Raw genomic sequence first — 22946 nt, forward strand, 5'->3', positions numbered from 1 at the left:
TTATTATTTACACAAGATGTGTGCATTTCTTTTTCATAGTCTAAAAGATACTAAAGTCTTCCGTGGTAAAAGGTGGGGTTACTGATACATCTCAGTATTGCAGAATGGACAACTTAAACTTTAATGTGTAGTCGCTCAACTGTATTCCAAAATTATTCTGTAATTTGTTTTTAAAAAAATTTTTTTTTCCTTATGTTAACTTCTTACTTCACTGGTGCTAATTACTAATCCTTTTCTTCACTGCTTTTTGAAACATAAGAGTAGTGGTACATGGAAGTGACTCCTACTGATGTGGGGTGACCATCTTCAGACCTGAAGGGTAGCCTCACGTTCTGTTTTCTGATCTCGCCAGAGTATTAAATTTTCAACGTCATGCATACTGAGAGGAAAATAAATTTTATATTTAAAACATTTTGACTGATAAACTAGATACAATGTTGTATCTAAAGCTCTAATTTTGATTGCTTTATGTTGGGCATTTTTATAGTTGTTTGGGGAAATCAATAGGACATGACTGCTGGTTGACCTGTGAGCTGGACCAGGGCAGTTGGAGGCTCCTTTTGCCCTGCCCCCGTCCTTGGAAGCTGCGTCTGCCTACTGTTCCCACAGTGGGAGCGTTCCAAGGACGCAGCCTTGAGAGATTGAGCTGCTGTTGAGACCACCTGCCCTGAATACGTGACTGAACCCAGTTAAGGCCTATCTATAAACTTGAAGATTCTGGCGGGCAGGTGCGGAGATCTGCTGGTCTAGGGGCCACCCGAGATCTAAGTCCCCTTGCTTATTAAAACTGCCACCTGCCAGTCTGGAGTGGTCTCTCCTTGCCCTCCACATATGGGGGCAGGTTTCAGATTACACCCCGAAGCTCCTGAGGTTTTGAACCAGAAATAATCCAAGTGGTAAAAGTGTTTTTCTGATGAATTTAGCTTCTTTCTTCCTATTCACTTCTGCTTTCTACTTGTAGTGCTTATTTCACCACGAGACAGGGATGGCAAAGATACGGCCTATGGGTTCAATTCAGGTTGGGTCTCTGTCATTTTCCCTTCAGGGCATTAAAAACAAAAGACTCTGTCAACAGAAAGCATTTTGGTTCAACAGGAATGCATTTTGTGAAATAATACTAGCTAGACCCACCTGCATTTTTACTTTGCCTTTATTCTTAAAGGTATTTTTTTCCCCGTTAGAGAATTCTGAGTTGATAAGATTTTGGTTTCTCTTTCAGCACTTTTTTTTTTTTTTAACATCTTTATTGGAGTATAATTGCTTTACAGTGATGTGTTAGTTTCTCCTTTATAACAAAGTGAATCAGCTATACGTATACATATATCCCCGTATCTCCTCCTTCTTGCGTCTCCCTCCCACCCTCCCTATCCCACCCCTCTAGGTGGTCACAAAGCACCCAGCTGATCTCCCTGTGCTATGCGGCTGCTTCCCACTAGCTATCTATTTGACATTTGGTAGTGTATATATGTCCATGCCACTCTCTCGCTTCGTCCCAGCTTACCCTTCCCCCTCCCCGTGTCCTCAAGTCCATTCTCTACATCTGCATCTTCCTGTGCTGCCCCTAGGTTTTTCAGAGCCTTTTTGTTTTTTTTTTTTAGGTTCCATATATATGTGTTAGCATCTTTCAGCACTTTTATTCTATTTTTTAAATTATTATTTTATTTATTTTTTTATACAGCAGGTTCTTATTAGTTATCCATTTTATACATAATAGTGTATATATGTCGATCCCAATCTCCCAGTTCATCCCACCACCACCCCCTTTCCCCCCTTGGTGTCCATACATTTGTTCTCTACACCTGTGTCTCTATTTCTGCAGGACTTTAAAGGTGGCATTCCACTGAATTCTGGTCTCAGTTTTTTCTACTGAGAAGTGAAGAGTCATTTGCTACACTGGTCCCTGTGTGTAATGTGCCATTTTTCTCTGTATACTGTCAAGATCTTCTCTCTGGTTTTCATTGTTTGAATGTTACATGCCCGGGCGTGGTTCTCTTCCTGTGTATCCTGCTAAGGGTTCAAAGGTCATCTTGAATCTTTAAATTCACCACATTTGGGAATTTTGTGGCCATTATCTCTCCCAATGTTTTCTCCTGTCCTATTCTCAATTTGTTGAAATGACAATTATACATATGTTAGGCACTTTGTATCATTTTGCAGATCTTCATTTTCCTCTCTTTTCTTCAGATATAGTCATTTCTATCGCTCAGTTTTCACATTTTGTGCTCTGTCTTCTCCATTCTACTGTTTGCAACTTCAGTGGTTTACTTCGGATGTTGTATTCTTAATTCCAGAATCCCCACTTTGTTCTATTTTCCCTGCTTAGATTTGCTGTCTTTCATTCGTTGTGTGAGTCCCATTTTCCTTCAATTGATGGCCCTCATTAGTAATCGCCACTTTTAAAATCCTTGCCTTCTAACATCTGGGTCGTTTTGGGACTGATCTGTGTTGATTGTGCTTCTTTGTTGAGAATGGGTCATGTTTTCATATTTCTTTGTATGTTGAGTAATTTTGAATTTTATCCTTGACATTGTGAATGTTGGGTGGAAACTCTGGATTCTGTTGATTCTCACTAAGGTAGGCAATTAAGTAAACAGCAACTTGCATGTAATTGTGTTCTTTTATCCTTATCTAGATCACCTTGAATTTCCCCAGTATTTGCATGCCTCAGGGGGCAACCAGGGGTTTGGGCAGCATTTATACACAGAATTTGAGGCTCTCCTACTGTTTTTTTTTGGTTCTAGAAATCCCCCCTCACTTTCTAGCTGAAGCAGCTACCTCAAACCCTGTCCTCTACAAAATCTGCTCACTTTGGGTTGTTCTCTAGGGCTTTCAGATTATCAGTTTGTTTTGCATTTTGAAAATTATATGTGTGAAGCTAGTTTGTCATGACCTTAACTCAGCCATTGTTGGGTCTGGCACTCCCCCTGTCTTTCTCGCCAATAAATTCAATGCCCAGACTTTAGAATCAGTGGTTTGGGGGACCTCACCTAGTGGAGCCCTGGAATCAGTGGCATCAAGTTTCTATGATAACTCAACAGCCCTCTAGACTTACTCCTAACTTCATTTTTCTAAATCTTTTTTTTTTTTTCTGGTTCAAATTCTTTATTATACATCATGGTTGCACAGGTTGAGGATGGTTAAATACAATTGGTTTTCAATTTTTCTTTGAATATTTTCCAGATTACTACATGCAAGTGACCATGAAAATATTTGGCATTTTAAAAATTTGAAACTCTGAACAGGCACTTACATGAAGGAAAACATTACCATTCACAGATAACCACATTTAAAAGAGATGCTTCAGCACGTGGTACATGGAACCTTTTGCCAGTTAAGAAGTTGGTTACTGACCATTTTTCAAAGTGCCATAGTAGTAAAACAGGCTTAAAGAAATGTAATTTGCGTTACTTAGCTTACTCATAAAGTAAGGTTAACTGACAAGACTTGCACTGAAGTATATAAAAAAATATTGGTACAAAAACCACTGAACCATAAGTGAAAGTAGTTTCACACAACAGACTTCGTTTTAGTTCCTACACCCCACATTTAATGTATTTGCGATCAGACCCCATGCATAGCATAAAAACAGGTGACTGCAACCTTCTTTTTTAGAGGGTTTGAACATTACTTGACTTTAACGTTTAAAAAATTTAAACAGAGTGGATGAAGAAGTTTAAATTTGAGTTTGAACTAGTCAAGGTTCCAATTTAACAAACATGAAATTGTCCAGATCTGGGTAACTACGTGCTTCACCTGTTCTCCTGAGTCCCCCATCCTCAAATTTTCCCCTGAAAAGGGAAGAGAATATTTGCAAGAAAATTATATTTGCATATATGTGCTAAAAAGATTCATTAAACCAAAAAATTTGTTTTCAAAGTATTTATGGAAAAATTAGATAGTTTTAACAAACTCAAATGCCAACATAGAGTCAACTCTGCATTGCAGAAAACAATACAGTGGTACCTATCAGATATTAGTCGCAAAACGGTTACTTAATATGGTACCCACCCCCCCCCCAAAAAAGCTGCAATGACATGCCCCATAATCTCTTATGGAAAAAAATTTAAAATTCACACCACAGAAGACTTCAAAGAGAACAAAATTCAGGAAGCCACGGAATGGTAGACTCAGAGGCACCTACAGTAAAGCACTCGTATGCATTTCTCAAACAGGTATGGAAAATCATGAATGTAGTTTTCAAAAACATTGAAATGCCATGTTTTAGATCTTTGCAGGATGTACAGGCCGCTCAGGTTTTCTAATTTGAACACAAAATATTTAATTTTTTGCATGTAGAGAATAAGAGGTAATCATTAGCATGAAAAAGGAGAAGAAAAGAATTTGTAATCAACATTATGCAGAAAGAAAGCAAAATTACAAATACCAACCTACTCACATGAGAATCTTTAATGTTTATGCTGATGTATAGCTGAGTGCTTATCATTAAATGAAAGTGTGCAGTTAAAAAAGAAGAAAACAACACGGCAGTTTAAGAAAGTTCCAGTGTTTCAAAGAAAGCATTTTTTAAAAATGTATATACGTGAAGAACATTTAGTTATGTCATAAAATAAACTCAGCGCTGTAAGATAAAGGAAGACTATCATAAATGGAGTTTTGGCTTTTCCCCCACCCTACACGCTGCAACCATCTTTAACCTGCCGAACTTAAATCTCAACGGATGTAGGAGTTTTTTTTTTTCTTTTTTTCTCCTATTCAGTTCACATTTCAGGCTGCTCAGTAGATGCCTGTGATTCTGGCGATCCAAATCTCTGGTGAGAGTTTGCTCTCTGTTTCCTCAGTTTTTCAGGAGCTTTTCTCCACAAAATGATATCCTGCTGCTTGAAGTATGTCCTGTCTTCCTCATCAACAAGGGCTAGAATTAAAAAATACCTTACGGAAAATTTTTTGTTCACATCTCTCATTGTTGGAGTTGGGTCGTATCCTGCTAAAAACAGTCTTATTGGAGTTGATTCACCTTTTACTGGTGTACCATCCATTATTTCATATTTAGCGATTGTTTCTGTTTCTGTTGTGGCACTGGGTCCAATTCCCGTGATCTCTTTTTTAATCAGTTGTAACTCCATATGTTGGATTTTTATTCTTACTAATAAGAAGTAAATTTTTCCCACACTCACATCCTTTAAATGATGTTTTGATTTATTATATTCAAATTCTATGTGTAGACAATCTTCAGTGCCCACTTCCATCTTAATAGAGTTGTTGACGTCAGGATAGGTAGCAAGCTGGTGAACAGTAAGGTCATATTCTTTTACCAAGTCTGTCAGTCTTCTTACTATTGTCACTTTAAGGAAATACCTTAAGCAGACTTTGGCACCGATATAAGATTCGCATGGCTTTTCAACTTGCATAAATGCAAAATCATAACTTCTGCTCTGAGTCAGTTCTCCAGGTAAGGCTAGTTCTTTCACTAGGTTTACAAATTCGTGAGTATTACTCTTGTCATTGAAAAGTTCAGTTTGACCTACAAATTCAATTCTGATTCCTTGGTGCTCTAGCCTCTTTCCAGGTTGCTGAAAGGCTAGGTTTACCTTTCCTGAAACAGATTCTCCATCATAGAAAAGATAGCGTTTTTCTACTTTGCCAACTTCAGTTTTCATTTCCGCCATTTTCCTGGTTTCCCTGTCATTAAGAACAACATTGATCTCACAAATGGGACCAAAAAATCCTCCAAGAAAACTCATTGTCAGTGCTGCCACCGCCGCGTCCCCCCACTTCACTCCTCTTCCTTCAGGAGAACTCCCGGCCCAGGCTCCTATTTTTTTAAATCTTTAGTACAAAACTTAATGCTCCTCTGCACTTTGAGACCATATCCAGGAAAGAAAGGCCAGCTGGTGCCATTCTCCCAATATTGCTTTACCCTCCTACCTCCCCCTCCCCAGGACTCTTTAAATCTCTGTGAACCACGCTTCTTGTTGATTCTCAGTCTTTTTTCATTTCTTCTTCTGTCACTCTTTCCTCTCCGTCTCTCTTTTTTTCCCCCAATGTATGTTCTCCAAAATTCACATTCTGATAAATGATAACTTGTTAAATCGAAAGGTTCTCATTTGTTCCTTTTTTCCCCTTTCACAGAAAACAAAAGCCAATTTAATGATCTCCCTTCTCCAAGATAACTCCTCTTTTCCCACTCTTTCCTGCCCCTTCCTGTTTAGATCTGCAGAGCTTCGCTTCACGAGCCATTTCACCCACTTTCCAAACTTTTCCTCAGTCTGCACTTTTTTTTTTTGGAATTAAGCACCTCCTCCTCCTTTTCACGGGTTAAAGGATTTCCCTTCCGGATTTGGGGACACAGCTTAATCACCGACTTCCTCTCCGTAGGAAGCCGTCCTAGTGCTTAGATCAGCCGTGACTCACAAGCTGCTCTGGGCATCACAGATACATGCGAGGCTTGTGAATTGTGATTTATCGCTGTCATAACGTGGTTCACATCCTGCCTTTTCTCCTCCCTCACACATTCTGGCCTGGGAGTGAGCACATCACAGAGCTAGAATTCACCTGAGAAGGTGTCCGTCGTAACTCCTGGTTGCAGGTATCGCTCTCCAGCTTGTCATTTGGCTTGAATTTCAGACCTCTCTACCTGTTCTGATCGCTGTACCTACCAGGACCTCAGCCGACAGCTCTTACTGCATTCCCGGCTTCCCTGATCCTGACCACTGACATCTGTCGTCTTCTGTGGGAGTGCCTGTTTTTCCCATTAGAGAGAATCCTCTGTATTTTATTTGATTTTATTTTGTTTATTTATTAATTAATTTATTTATTTGAAGTATAGTTGATTTATAGTGTAGTGTTAATTTCTGCTATACAGCAGAGTGATTCAGGTATACATATGTATACATTCTTGTTCATATTCTTTTCCATTATGGTTTATCACAAGATATTGAATATTGTTCCCTGTGCTATACAGTAGGATTTTGCTGTTTATTCGTTCTATATATAATAGTTTGCATTGGTTAATCCCAAACTCCCACTCCATCCCTCCCCTGTACCCCCTCCCCCTTGGCAACCACAAATCTATTCTCTATGTCTGGGAGTCTGTTTCTGTTTCATAGGTAAGTTCATTTGTGTCATATTTTAGATTCCACATATAAGTGATATCATATGGTATCTGTCTTTCTCCTTCTGACTTACTTCACTTAGTATGATAATTTCTAGGTCCATCCATGTAGCTGCAAATGTATGCCAGTATCTTTTTTGCTTCTGTTCTTATTCCAGTTTCCCCTTAATTTCTGTGATGGTTTTATTTTTTCTCCAATTTATTTCCCAGGTTTGCCCACCGTTGCTTCATTTTTTTCTTACCTTCTCATTCTCTCTTTCCTGGATTATTACAAATTTCCTGATGCCCTCCCTTAATAGAGGCAATTCTTAAGATTTAAAAAAATGCATGTGAGTCTGTTGCTATTTTGTAGATAAGTTCATTTGTGTCCTATTTTGGATTCCAGATATAAGTGGTATCATATGGTGTTTGTCTTTCTTTCTGACTTCACTTAGTATGATCATCTCTAGGTCCATCCACATTGCTGCAAATGGTATTATTTCTGTATTTTAAAAGCCAACATTTTGTAATAACTGTAAATGGAATGTAACCTTTAGAATTGTCTAAAAAGTTAAAAAATTAAACAAAAACCAAAGATCTAGCTTCACAGGTAATTTTGCTCAATCCTCTCTTTTCATAAAACCTGAGATCCAACAGGGTATAAGTAGTTCATGAGAGAGTCAAGACTCAATTTTAGTTCCCTGGTTCCCAGACTTGGCAGATTCCATGAAACCAGGCTGTTTCACATCTGTCTTCTTTATTTGCACACAAAGTCGAGGGCCACATGCTGTATCAGCCTAAGGACGCTTCACTGGTATTTAATGTTCCCAAGGGTGTGTCCTGGTCAGGGTTTGTCTTGCCAACCATGGTTCTTCATGCTAAACAAGGGGCTTCCTTGTGTGGTTGGTAATCTCTGAAAGAAATAGGAAAAGAAACCCATATAAATAAAACAATATATATGTAAATTCTTTTAACTACCCAGAATCTAAATCATCCTGGAGAATTTTAGAAAGTTTAATGGAATGCATGAAACGTAAATTGCTTTAATGACTTCCAGAATATTAGTGAAAATCTATTTATGTTATTTTGGTTTACGTTTCATTGATTTTTAAATTTATCATTGTCCTCGCTTTCTCAGTAAAATGCATAAAACAAATATAAGCTCATGCATAAGTTAAATTTCCAGGAATAGAGGGCAGTAAATGAGAAGTAATTGTTTTTCTGGTCTAACATGTTGGATTGTTTTAAGTCAAAAGCTGTACCTCAAGTGCAGTATTTTAATGATCTCGCATCTTGTATCTTGTGAAGGAAATAGAGGGGTTGGAATTTTATAGATCCCAAATCTCATATTATTTTTGACTAAGGGCCTGGAAATCTATATTTAGTCAACAGAGGTGGAGGAAAGTTATCTGACAGCTCACTCATCCCCTCCCCACATTTTAGGGCCTTAGAAAGTTTGAATTGTCTTCATGCCACATGATTATAATGCTCTTTCAAGTGTCTCTATCTTCCTTTCTTTATTTTTAAAAATTTAATTAAAACAATTTTTTATTGAACAATATAGCTGATTTACAATGTTGTGTTAATTTCAGGAGTACAGTAAAGTGATTCAATTGTACATATATATATATATTCTTTTTCAGATTCTTTTCCATTATGGTTTATCACAGGATATCAAATATAGTTCCCTGTGCTATACAGTAGGACCTTGTTGTTTATCTGCTTTATATGTAGTAGCATGTATCTGTTAATCCCACACGTCTGTCTTCCTTTTTTTAAAATGAAATTTTCAAATGCAATTAAGAAGACATAAGATATTTAGACATTACTAGATAATTAAAAATTGTATCTGACAAAATGTGAATGCAGCAGAACAAGTTCCTATTTTTCAATTTTATTTTTCATAAAGTAAAAGATGAAGATGCATGGGGCCTTTGCTAAAGTCATCGCAAATGTACAAGTTCAGATGTGGAAAAACTCGTTCGGTGGAGGAATTCGGAATTAAGGGAAAAGGAGGCTGGCTGGATCTCACAGTTGGTTGAGCTGTGCCTCCTGTTTGGATTGAGTCTCAGGGAAGTGGCTGCAGCTCTCTGGGCCTTTTTTTTTTTTCATTATGTGAAAACTGAAGACATTCACTAGGTTTCAGAGCCCCATCAAGCTCTTACTTGCTGATGATATTTCAACCCTAGAAAGAGCCAAGGCAAAGTGATTGCCATTATTAAGACATCCCTGGGCATAGAAATCAAAGGCATTTCTGTAGTAAAATGTACTCAATGGAAACTCTAAGCCATTGGGAGTCCTTCACACTTTAGTGTAAAAACAAACACTATGAATATCTGACATAAACTTCAGGCCTGAAGACTGGAGGGTCCTAAATGAAATGAAAAGAGGCGATCAACAGTTTGAGATGCCTTTCTCTGTCCTTCCACTTTTCATAACTTTTTCCTTAATGTTATCTTATTTCATCTTCATGACAGCTACTAAGGTAGATACCTAAGTTTTTATTTCTCCTTTTTTTTTAAAAACTGAGGAAATGGAGCTCCATGATGATATGCAAAGCACTTGTAGTCACAAGGGGGGTAGAAATCAAGAAAATGTGTTCAAACTGAAAATGTATAAATAAATAGTAATGCATTTTGTTATTCAGTAAGTTTCAACCCCTAAGTCTGTCTATTCCTTTCCTCAGTGCTGAGGTTTATTTATGTATTTCATAGGCATTGGACTCCTTGCTTACTGTTCTTAAAAAAAAAAAAAAAAAAATCTGCTACTTTTATGAGTGAGATAGGGTTTTCACAGATGAGACAGGAAACAACAGCATAAAATACCAGGGGGTGTGAAACATGACTGGAAACATTGCAGGATTGCAGCTGGTCAGAGAAAAGAGTGGTCAGTAGTGTTTAGCCGGGTCATAGCATGTGTCCTACAGTCATAGAAATAGCACACAGACTCAAGGCTTAGTGCAACACACTTTTTCTTCTTCCCTGATTGATAACTGTGATCTTTGGCGACTAAGGAACCCATAGAATTCTAATAGACAGTTATTAACTTAACATTGTCTGTATTGGCTTCTGGTGCTTTTTCTTTGGAACCCGTGAGAATAGAGTCTCGTTCTTTCCAGTACAGGAGCTCTGCAGCTTAATTTCCTCTGTGTAACAGTCAAGAGTCTGAGAAATCATCAAGAGGGACACAATATGAAACAAATAAAAACAATAAAGCAATGTATATCATCTTCTCCCACGCTCTATCCACTTTTGTGGTGGTGCAATATTTCTTTCTTAATTCACTCATCAACTGCCAGCTGGACATGTGTGTAACAGAGATGCTATTCATTGCTTCCTGGGCCATTTATGGTCTGTGACAGTAGAACCCTGCCCACGCCTCTCCTTTCCTGTTTGAAACAGAGGACTCGGCCTTCTCCTGATACAGCTGTTTAGACCAGGGCCGACCACGTGCTCCTAGGGGGATAAATCCCCAGGATGTGCTGAGCCAGTCAAACACTGTCTTGGAAATTTGAGCTAAGAGACACCCATCAGAGGACAGAGGGCTCACAGGTAAGATCACATAGACTCTGACAGCCATGTACGGTCATGGGCTGCTAAGAATAACTGTTGGAAGAAAGGGGATGCGGGAGCAGCAGAGGTGACAGACATGATGACCCCTGAGACTCAGAGGACCTGGCCTCGCTTTCAGACTTTCTGGGTACAGTTCACCTGAAGCCTGTCTCTACTCCCCTTTATTTCCTCTTAGGCTTCTTCTGTTTTCTGAGATGTCCAGTATGTAAAATTGATAGAAAATAAAGAAAACTCTGTAATTACTAGCGAGATTTCCTATTTTTCACTCCCTCTCCCCATTCCTACCAAATAGAACTGTTTTGGTTGAACAGACTTTTTGATAAGCTTCTTTGCATTCTTGCTCTGTATCTCAAGAGACACAAGCGAGGGGGGAAAAAAAGCACTGAATTGCTTTCTAAGCAGGAGTGGGACTGATGGCTACGTTCCAGGTTATTAGTGGACAGAGCTCGCCAAAGCTGAATTTATCAGAAAATTAGAGGGTATGTGTGAGGCTTTATAGCAAGAGATAAAAGGGAACAAGGCAGAAAAAGATGATGTTGCTGGCGGCCAGGAGATGTGCGTTGGGGTACAGAATAGAAATGTTGGGTGTTGTATCTCACTTTTCAGAGAATTAGCAAGAAAACATATGGGCTCACTGATGTGCTGTATGGCTAGACCTGGCTTTTCTGTGGCAACTGGAGTTGGGTCGTTTGATGTAACATTGAATATACGTTCAAGATGAGGGCAGGACAAGGTCTCCACTGCCCAGGGGGGCCCAGAAAATCTAGATTACATCCACAATACATTTGTTTGTAATTGTTTTTGCTTTGCTTTTTAATTTGAGCTACTTTGGGGGGTTTCTACATTGTTCTCAATCAAATGAGCTCTAGGAAAAATGATGTGGAATGTGTAAAGCACCTGCGGGGCTTCAATAAGCCTTAGACCCGACCTCCTTCTTCAATGAATTCCCAGTGTTCTTCTGAATGCCCTGGACTCATGGAACTTTCATGAAACAACCTTATTTTTTTCCAACTGTGCCTTTGAAAAAAATCTTTGGCTAGTTTGTACCCAGATTTGTGAAGCTATTTAGCTTTTGCTGGGTCCTTTTCTGTTACAAATAGTGTGATTTCAGAAGTTAAAATGCCCAGGCCAGTCTAATATAATAAGGTTAAGACAGGCTTCTCCTCTCTCTCTGCTTGACCTGTTTCAGGTCTAGAAGCCTGTGGGACGGGTGGGGGGCGGCTTCTCTGTGCCTCCTTCCTGGCACGTTTCTTATTCCTCTAATGCACCCACCCGTCCCCATTTGTCACTTCTCCAAGGCTGAGTTCAGACAGAGAAGAAATGAGGGGAAAGGCAGAGCGAATATAGAGGGTCACAGATTGCTCTAGATGTGGCAAATGCACAGAAGTGACCTTTCCTTTCGTGGGGTGTTTTCAGGGCGTTTTCTCTGAATGTGCTCACACAGGATATTGATGGGTGACTGTAGCATCTTCCCCAGCTGTGATACCGTCCCCATCTTCACGCTTCCTGGTGTCACCCTGGGCTAGGTACTTTGTTGGGTGGGGCTCCTGGCTAAGTGGCTCCTGACTTCCACCTCCCACGTGGTCCATTTCTGGTTCATGAGAAGCATCCCGTGTCCCGTCACCATTACTGGTACAGCTTGCTCACTCTTCACAGCCGGCTGCCTGAGAGGCACTCTGGGTTCAGCTCCTTGATTTTAAATTTTTCCAGGAGGGGTCTGGGTACCACTGCTTTATGCTTCGGGGGGCCCCCTGTCAAGCTCCCTGAGGGGAACTCTGTGCTCAGAGACAACCAACGGCTTTCCTTTTCCTCATCCGGTTGTACATCCTTGTCCACCGGAAGGATGGAGATTCCAGAGAATTCCACCAACTCTCTGTATTGGAAGCTTCCTCTCAGGTGGATGATCGCTATTGTGTGCCATCCATTTCACACCCTTTTATCATTTCCTGTATTAATAGTCTAACAGAGCCTTTAGGCTGTAGGGATGCTTGGCTACCATCATTCCAGTTCTTAACTTTTGGTGCCTCAGTTGAAACCGAGTTAGGAAGATACTGTTAAGCTTGGTTCTCTTTCTACTTGGGGTTATCTTACATCTCTGAGAACACCGGGCAGTTGGTGATAGGTGTAAAGGGTGATGTTCCCTAAGTGCAGTGCGTGTATTGAGAGGATGTATCTCGGCTTCTGTGATTTGAAAAGGATTCACGGAAGCGCCGGGGTTTCTGCTGGGCAATGGAGGACACAGCACTTCGCTTGAGATGCTGCTTTATGCAAAAACACAGGCAGCCTCGCCAAAGTGGAAAGTTTCCATTTTCTTTACTCATTAAGTATGGAGGTTGCTTATGAGCTCACGTGCGTCCAAGGAAAGCGGGAACTCTTGGCGAACTCACCCTTCATGCTAAAATCCCCTCTACCGTGGTGCTTCTCAAACCTTGGTGTGCACACTCCCCACCTAGGCATTCTCGTAAGAACGCATATTCTGATTGGGTAGTTCTGGGGTGGGGCCCGAGATTCTGCATTTCTTAGAAAACCCCCCCCAATGCTGCTCTTGCTACTCGTCCTCAGAGCACCCTTTTTTTTTTTTGTATACAGGCCTGGTCCAGCATCTTGGGTCAGCTGTCCACTTCAGATATCATCTTCTTCTCGTCCTGCTCTGGTAGTTTCTCCCCTCAGAGCACACTTTGAGTAACCAGGCTCCATTGCTTTCCTGAGTAATGCATCACGTATTACGTGATGCATTTGGTATGTAATTGTGACATATCGCTGGAAGTCTTTCATTTTGGGAAGAGGGTCTTCGTCGTAGTTGGCACGTAATGGTCCCTCATTTCTTTGATCTGTGATTAGAAATTGTGGTGCCATTCATTTGGAGAGGAGGATTGAAATAGGAAAGCAAAGAATGGGCTTCCCATGGTCAGCTGGGCTCTCAACTGGCTTTGTGGCCGTTACCAAGGAATCAGCATCTCCATGTTTAGCCACTTTTATTAAAGAGTTTATTGTGTTAGGTGGTCTCCAGGGGCCTAGAAAATACTAATATTATACTTCTAAATATATTTTGTGCTTGTCTACTCAGCTAGATTATTAAAAAAAACTTGGGAGCCAACTCTGTATTTTTCCATATATTTTTTTTCCTGGAACAGGAGCTAGAACCTTGCCCTTGGTTCATGGCCAGTACATATTTGTGAATGATGAAGAAGGTGCAGAAGAACTTCGGTGATAGGAGAGTGGATCCAAATAGTGAGGGACCCACCAGGTTGTTTTTTTTTTTTAAAGGGTATTTTTTTTTTTTAAATTTATTTATTTTGGCTGCACTGGGTCTTCATTGCTACATGCAGGCTTTTTCTAGTTGCGGCGAACGGGGGCTACTCTTCCTTGTGGTGCACGGGCTTCTCATTGTGGTGGCTTCTCTTGTTGCAGAGCACGGGCTCTAGGCGCCCAGGCTTCAGGAGTTGTGGCTCACGGGCTCTAGAGCACAGTCTCAGTAGTTGTGGCACGCGGGCTCAGTAGTTGTGGCTCGCGGGCTCTAGAGCGCAGGCTCAGTAGTTGTGGCGCGTGGGCTTAGTTGCTCTGCGGCATGTGGGATCTTCCCGGCAGGGATCGAACCCGTGTCCCCTGCACTGGCAGGCGGATTCTTAACCACTGCGCCACCAGGGAAGCCCTCCACCAGGTTTTTTTAAAGTGTCTTTAGCAAAGCTTTATTGATGAATGATGTTGATTTCCTAAGTGAAAATAATAAATTCCATAATATCCATGTGTGCTGAGTTTCTCGTCTCTGAGTTTGACTAGGGTTAAGAGAGGCAACCCTTCCAAAATCCAGTCTGATCAGTAGAGCAAGAGAGTTATAAACTATCTCATTATAAAACAATGAAGTTTTTTGAAGAAACAGGCCAAGAAATATAGGCAAAGAAAACCTATATTTCCCTTCTCACACATTTTAGTGATTCTGCGTCAATAAAACTTCCTGTTCTCTTTAAGTTGTAGTTCACCAGGACTTTATCAAAACCCCTTAATCTTTCTAAATAGTTCCTCTATTCTTAAAGTATCTATTTTAATTCTAGACACATCAGAATCCACTTAATAATTTGCAGAATCCTTGGTGGAGCTCTGAGCTGTCACGTCACGTACTCTCTCCTGGGTTGTAGCGGTGTTAAATTAAGGAGAGTCAAGAAAAAGATTGATGGAAAAGGCAAAATGACCCAGTCAAAATCTTTAAATTATGTGTTATTACAAACAAGGAAATGTCACTATGACATTTACTAGCTGGAAAAGAGGAAGGCAGAGGGGGTGAGCAGGAGTTATAAGTAAGCTTAAGAAGTCTAGAAATTCCTACTTGGTACATGAACATACTGGAGTGAGGCAAATGTTTCCATTTATCCAGGAGAGCAGAAAAATACCCATTTTTTAAAAATCTACTTGTTAAATTATAGCTTTTATTTTAAGGGCAAGATTGAGTAAATTGCTGCACTGAAGGCAACTTTGAAGATGGAAGATTCAAGTGTAAAATTTATGCCTTACCCAACTTTCAAAAAAGTGAGAAAAGCTCTACATATATGGATTCGATATTATGGGAGACTTTGAAGTCTTACTCCGGGCAAATCTATCGGAGACTACAAATTTTTAAATTTACATTACTCCCCATTGAAGATCCCTTTGCAGCACTATTGCGTTGATGGTGCCATATACATCCATTTTTGTTGTGTTTCGCGTAAAATGGATACCTGGAACTGATGTTTCATGGAGGGGTGTGAAGGCAGCCCCTGGGTGGTGGTGAGTGTGTCGGTGAGTAAACACTGAGGCAACATGAGCTCTTTTTATCATCTAAATGGATTTCAGTATCTGAAGTGGACGATTCAAAGTTAGAAAATTGGTAATGGAATTAGGGTCGCAGGAGAAAAACAATTATTTGGATCTGGGTGTGGTATTATGGGAAATAGACTAGAAAGTTAATCCAGGATCAATAAAGCAATATCTCAACAGCTGTGAAAATACAGTTAGAAATAAAGAAAGTACTTTATGGTGGACCAGGAATTTTTAATTTCTTTTGGTAAAGTGCAGCAGTTTGGAAAAGGAGGAAGTATTCCTCATGATTAGGCAGTGATTAGGGAAGAAAAGGAGGACGGTTTCTCTGTGGATTAGAAGATAGAAAACTGTGTGCCAGGAGTGTATTTCTTTCACTTAACCCTCACAGTGTCCTCCGAGGTGCTCTTGCAAGGACTCAGAGATGTTAAGTAACTTGCCTGTGGTCCCATGTCCACTAAGATGCAGATCTGGGCTTCAGACCTAGGCTCTGAATCTTACTGCTTTATGCTAACACCATACTGGATAGTAAATGGTGGAAAGGAAGTAAATTAATCAAAATCATCATTTAGCTATTTGAGCATTAGTCGAATTGGCTGTTCACTAGATAAAGTTCTTCTACATCAGGGGAACATTATCATACAACAGCAATATCCTGCTATTGCAGAAACTATGGCTCTGATTTATTTGCTGAAAGGTCATTTATTTTCACAAATTGATCTTGTATCCATTAATCTCACAACTCTCTCATTAGTTCTAATGATAAGTTTTGGTTGATTCTGTATATTTGATCATACTATCCACAAATAAAGACAGCTGTATCTCTTACTTTCCATACCTTATTTTCCTATATATCTATATATCTATATCTATATGTAAATATAGATATATCTATATATAAGAACCTGCTGTATAGCACAGGGAACTCTATTCAATACTCTGTAATGACCTATATGGGAATAGAATCTAAAAAAGAGTGGATATATGTATGTGTATAACTGAATCACTTTGCTGTACAGCAGAAACTAACACAACATTGTAAACCAACTATACTCCAATAAAAATGAATTAAAAAAAGAAAAAGGATGTGAACACTTACTTACTTGATTCTGATGCTTCAGACCCCAGTAGGAAGAATTCAGCCTGAACAGTTGGTGATTTGGTGGAGGTTAAGTGCAGGTGGGTGGGAGCCATGAAGGCCCCTGGGGGCAGTTTTAAGGGGGGAGGGGGAAGATTCACACTCCCTGGAACAGGAAGAAGTTATCTCATGGGTGGTAACTCATGCAACTTGGGATCCAAGATTGGATCCTGCAACAGAAAAAGGACCTTCATGAAAAAGCCGGGGAAATCCAACACATTCTTTAGTTCAGAGTATTGGAGCAATATTAATTTCCTGATTTTGCTGCTTGTACTATTGCTGTAGGGATGTTAACATTAGGGTACACAGGAATTCACTCCTATATGTGCAACTTTTTTGTTAGACTAAAACTGTTTAAAAATGAAGAGTTTTTAAACAGGAGCTTAAGGATTACAGAGAAGAGTGTATGAAGAAAAGTGTGCAACTGGTTATCGTTAAAAAAGTGCAAACAGAGAAAGGAGCATTTATGGAAACTGAGTATGAGGGTTTAGAGAAGAGAAGCAGTGAATCCAAAGAGTACTGTGTCCTGCAAACCAAGAAAATGGCATTGCTGGAACTGCACCCCTACAGAGCACACCTGTGGACTCACCCCCAGACAAAGAAATGATACCAAGATTCCATAAGTCTGTGGGGTGGTCAGTCTTCTTGAAATTAACAGTGTATGTGAGCACAGTAATGAGTTTTAGAAAGGCCTCACTATGGAACCCTTTTTTAAAAACAAATTCAAGGTTTCCAAAATTCTTTAGCTATGAGTACTTTTTAATTTTCAAATAGCCCCTTGATAATCAACTTCATGAAATCAGGAATGAGGTCTACTTGGGGCCAGTTATACAAATACAATTCACAGCACATAATAGGTATTTATTCATTAGACAAGTATTAATATCTAACAATATAAGGGATGTTGTTAGACCCACTAACATCCCTTAGACCTTGGCTTCTGAGGAATATGCTTGGGCAAAGCTTGAACAGACATGAAAATGACAAGAGGGTGGCAGCCTTGGGGTAAATAAGAGTGAATAACCCTGAGAATATGGGCGTAGAAAAATGAGGACCAGTTCTCTCCCAAGCCTGCTGATGAGAAGGATGAAGTGAGAATCCAAATTGGTGGTAAATGGAGAGGGATGTGTGGTCGTGGACAGAATAGGATTTTTAGGTTGATTAATTCTACCAACTGGTCCTCTAGGTTTCCGTTTGGATTTTGATGCAAAGAGGTGGGTTGAAACAAAGATGTTTCCCCATGGGATGGATCATGATTTGATCATCCCATGATCATGGGATGAACCTGATTTCTTCTCATAATCTTGGATTCAGAGGAAAGGAAAGGATTCAGAGGAAAGGAAAGCATTAGTTCCCAACGCTAGAGTAGGAATAAAAGAGAAAACAATGAGCAGTGATGGCCATGATAAATTTCCCTGTCATATTTATTACAGTCCTTTCTTAAGACATTTGTGAGAGAGACACTGATGAGGCCTGGACCATTTTATGTACTTAGGCATCCTCCCTGAATTGTTTTAGAAGAGAGAGTTTTTAGTGCAGGTTAATGAATTATCTGTGCCAGTCAGGATCATGAAGCGTTATGACTACTTCTGGGTCCACGTCTCAATTCCCCTGTACAGACTGAAGTCTTCCGCAGGCCCTGGATCAGCCACCCATCACTTTAGAGTCCTGAAGTTTTGGTCCAAGATGAGAAATAGCCTAGCAACTTGCTTGAATCCTTGATTAATCCTGGATCAAAATCCCCCAGGGCTGCAGGGAAGGCCGTTCAGGTGGAGCAGAGGCAGATGTGGGCCGGAAGTGATCAGCCAGGGAAGGTGTCCTGCTCACGGGGCCTGCCAGCGGGCTGACAGGTGGGGAGGGATGGGCGTGCGGCCCCTCGGGGGCCAGGCGCAGTCCCCGTGCACACGGCTTCCAGCTCTATCCCCTCCATCAAGTCGGTCCACTTAAGGAAAACCAGGCTCTGCAGACTCATGTGCCCATTGAGAGCTCTTGTGCTTCCCTGGGCATCTCTCAGGGAAGAAGGCAGCCCTGCTCGCCACGTCCTGGAGGTGGGAGGTGATTTGAGGGCACAGGAAAGTCCCCTCGCCTGTGATCTGCCTCAGAATCTGCCTCTACAAAAACGGAGATGACACTCGTTGAAAATAAGTTTAGCTGCCTTGGTCATCTTAAGGGTGTTTGAATTTTAGCCAAATTTATAAGATGTCATTAATGGTTTTCTCATATATCAAGATACGTAATCAGGTGATAAAGCAGTAATCACTATTTTAAGGTCACAAACTATTATAATAATCTGAAGAAAGCCATAGGCCCGCTACCCAGAGAAATACACAATGAACCTACTCATATACATCTCACATTTAATATTGACTATTCAATCTAGAAGGGACAGTCAGGATCACTGTGGTAGACACCAGTTTTCTCCCCCATAATCTTGTTCACAGGCACTGTGCTGTTTGGGAGTGTTTAGTACCGTCCCCATCTATTAGGCGGACCATGATTCATCTAAACCAATAAGAATAATACAAAGCGACCAGCTCCAGGAACTCAGGCCTAACCAGTGAGTCTGTGACATTGCCCAGGTCATGGTAGGCATGGCCCAACCATGTCGAATGGCAGGGCTTTCCCCGGGAATCTAAGCTAGCGCTACAGCCTTCAACAGACCACGGAGAAATTCACTGCTCAGGTGGGATTAAGCATCTAGTTATGAGAGCTCAAACTCCCATTAGTGTTTACCCCCTTCTAAGTTGTGTTTACTACTATTATTTGCAATAAAATGAGTTCTGAATGATACAGTCATCCCAGGTTGAGTCTTCAAGTGCAGGTGTGCTAGAGAGAGAGTTTCCAAGAAGCGAGGGTGGGCTGGGAAACCAGGAGGGCTCAGGAAGGGAAGGTGCTTGTCTTTCCAGCACACCGCCAGCCTGTGTAAAGGTGGAGCTCTTGACCTGTGCCCTTGGTGTGTGTGGAGCCAGAGTCATGTCTGGCCGTGTGCATTTCTCTACCCAGTCTGTGACTAACCTTGGTCTACAGACCCCGCAGTCGGTCAAGGTCCCGAGACGCAGAAGATTGGACTAACACCTGGAGGACAGAACTGAGCCTGGCAACTTCAACACCACGTGGGCGCCTTGTAGACAGCCCCACTGCTGCCCTGCTCTGCGGAACTCGCTGAAACGTGCACCTTGCCTGCCGGTGATGTAACCGAAATTTGGCCTCTGTACCCTGGTACCGAAATTCTGAGACAGAGTTTTGGGTGAAGTAGAAAAGAACAGCTTTATTGCTTTGCCAGGCAAAGGGGGGCCACAGCGGACTAATGCCCTCCAAACTGTGTGTCCCGCCCTGGAAGGGGTTGTGAGGAGTTTTATAGGAATGGTTCAAAGAGGGCGTGGTCAGCTTGCGGACATTCTTCTGATTGGTTGGTGGTGAGGTAATCGGGAGTCAGCATCATCAACCTTATGGTTGCAACCGGTCTAGGGTCTGTTTGCTTGTGGGCGGCAGACAATTAACTTCTCCCGCCTGGTGGGAGCTTCAGAATCTGCAAAACAGCTCAAAGATATTATGTGTATCCTTTGAGGGGAAACCTGGACCCTGCCCCAAGGCTGTACTATTGTTTCTTTTTTTTTTTTTTTAATTTAATTATATATATTTTTTGGGTGTGTTGGGTCTTCATTGCAGCGAGCAGAGGCTACTCTTGGTTGCGGTGTGCAGGCTTCTCACTGCGGTGGCTTCTCTTGTTGCGGAGCACGGGCTCTAGGCACGTGGGCTTCAGTAGTTGTGGCACGCGGGCTCAGTAGTTGTAGCTCGTGGGCTCTAGAGCGCAGGCTCAGTAGTTGTGGCGCACGGGCTTAGTTGCTCCGCGGCATGTGGAATCTTCCTGGACCAGGGCTCGAACCCGTGTCCCCTGCATTGGCAGGCAGATTCTCAACCACTGCACCACCAGGGAAGTCCTCCTGTAGTATTGTTTCTTGACTGCTTTTCCCTTGTCTCCGCATCCCCTCGCTTCTCTGATCAGCAACTGTTTGAACCTGCCCTTTGGAACTCAGGGAAGGTCACGGAGGCTGAACGAAGCCTATTTCCTGTAATCAGGAAACGGGGGACACAGAAAGGCTTTCGTGCCCAAGAGCCCCACAGGGTCCTGCTCGGTTTCAGTGACACCTGCAGGTTCATGAAGCCCTTGCCTGTCTTCACCTGCTCACCTGAACCTCACTGAAGATGAAGCTGGGAAACCCACAGAACCTTTTATGGAGCACGTAGAACTTAGCGTGCAGGGTGTATTCCAGACATGTTCACAGAGCACAGAGCGAGGCACAGGGCAGGCATACAGTCAGGTGTTTCTGACTGGTAAGCTTTTTTTTTTTTTGGTCTCCTTCAGGGTTAAAAACATCCCCCTGCCCCCCAAGGCCTCCATCCTCGGCTTCAGGCTGGGGTCCTAGGCCTGGTGCCCAGCTGCTATTCTGAGGCTTCTTCTTACTGCTCTGTTTGGTTGATCCCCTGTTTACCATACATCACATCTTTTTCATTTGGGGAGTCTTTTTACTAAAACTCATAACCTGAGGAAGAGTGTGTGGGAGGTGAACTTTGAGTCCTTTAAGGTAGGAACATCTTTAATTTTGCATTCACTCATGATTAATAATTTGGCTGGCCTAAGTACTCTAGGCTGAAAGTTATTTTTACTTTCAACTTTAAAAGCATTACTCCATCATCGGCTACTGACAGTGCCCAAACTAGAGGTGTCATCTTGTATATTATTTTCTCTTTTAGAATTCTCTGTACTTGATTTTCTTTTTTTAAAAAATTAATTTTTATTGAGGTAGAATTGATTTACAATGTTGTTTCGTTTCAGGTATACAGCAATGTGATTCAGATACATACATATATGTATATATTCTTTTTCAGATTCTTTTCCCTTACAGGTTCTTACAAAACATTGAGTAGAGTTCCCTGTGCTATACAGTAGGTCCTTGTTGGTTATCTATTTTATATATAGTAGTGTGTATTTGTTAATCCCCAATTCCTAATTCCTAATTCATCCCTCCCACTTACCCCTTTGGTAACCATAAGTTTGTTTCCTAATTCGGTGACTCTGTTTCTGTTTTGTAAATAAGTTCATTTGTATCATTTTTTCAGATGCCACATATAAGCGATATCATATGATATTTGTCTTTTTGTCTTTCTCTGTGTGACTTACTTCACTTAGTGTGATAATAAGCTTTTCTTTGCTTTTCTTTTGGGCAAGTCATAAAACCTATATTGGATATAAATCTATGGATATAAAGATATGGAAGTTGTAAAGATATGGAAGCTGTAAAGATGTGGAAGCTGTAAAGATGTGCAAGTGGACATTGTATGCTTATCAGCTTTTACTCCCAAACACTGTTAGAAAGTTAAAATGGCAATAGGAACTTGAATACTCTGATGATAGGAATGTACGTTAGTACAGCTATTTTGAGAAACTACCACTGTATACTAAAGCCGACCATGACCAGACCCTACCACCCAGTAATTTCGTTCCTAAACACACACATATGCACCAAAAGACGTGTACAAGAATATTCATAGCAACGTTGTTATCAGAGCACTGAACTGGGAACAACTTTGATGGACATCAGAGTAGACTGGATAAATATACATGGTGGTATTTTTCATACACTGGAATACTATAAAACAATGTAAAAGAATGAGCCGTAGTGACGTGCAGCAACATGGATGAATCACATGATCATATTTTTTTAAGGAAAAGAATCCATAATGTGTGTGTAAACACATGGTACAGTGCCTGGAACACAGTAGTCATTCTGTAAATGTTAGTTTGTCATTCCTCTGGAAATATAAAAGCATGTGAGAAGTTACAATTAGTGCTCAGTGAGTAAATTAAGTAGGTTTTCCTAGTTTTCTCTGTGCATCTAGTATGGCATGTGTAGTTAAAGTGTGTCAACAAATCTAATAAATGTGTAATCAGCATTTTGCCAAGAACATTGCCATCATGTAATCTAGCCTGTGTTGCAAATCCTAATTCATCAATCTGGAAACAAAAATATGCACTTCTGTATTTAGCATGAATTTAATTGTAGAAGATGGAGGTTCTGAATTTGGAATTACATGATAGTAAAAATGATAAAGACTATTACTTTTGAATTCCCAGAATCGATTCTACCTTGTTCATTAATATTTAGCTAGCATTCATCCTGTCATCTTTTATGTCATTGAGAAGAATCAAATTGTTTGCAAGGGAGATATTTGATAATCCTCAGTATCTGAGTTCTTCTTGTTTTTGAAGAGAATTAGTTTTGGGTGATATATTGTGATAAGAATGACTTAATTTCAGGTGAAGGTATGCCTTATGACTTCCATTTTAAATCTTAAACACCCACAGAGTTAAATTGCAGGGAAGCTCATAAAA

At 40.8% G+C, this 22946-nt stretch overlaps 1 protein-coding gene and 1 pseudogene across 3 annotated transcripts in view; one reads left to right on the forward strand and one right to left on the reverse strand.

Annotated features, from left to right (window-relative positions):
* Nucleotides 1–22946, forward strand: part of DPP6 (dipeptidyl peptidase like 6) — a 1033290-nt gene that overhangs the window by 3433 nt on the left and 1006911 nt on the right. The window lies entirely within an intron of this gene.
* Nucleotides 1235–21426, reverse strand: LOC309631981 (vacuolar protein sorting-associated protein 26A pseudogene; annotated as a pseudogene). Its single transcript has one exon. The product of its transcript is annotated as a vacuolar protein sorting-associated protein 26A pseudogene (transcript).

The sequence above is a fragment of the Balaenoptera borealis genome (assembly GCF_965194805.1).
Source record: "Balaenoptera borealis genome assembly, chromosome: 7".
NCBI lineage: Eukaryota > Metazoa > Chordata > Mammalia > Artiodactyla > Balaenopteridae > Balaenoptera > Balaenoptera borealis.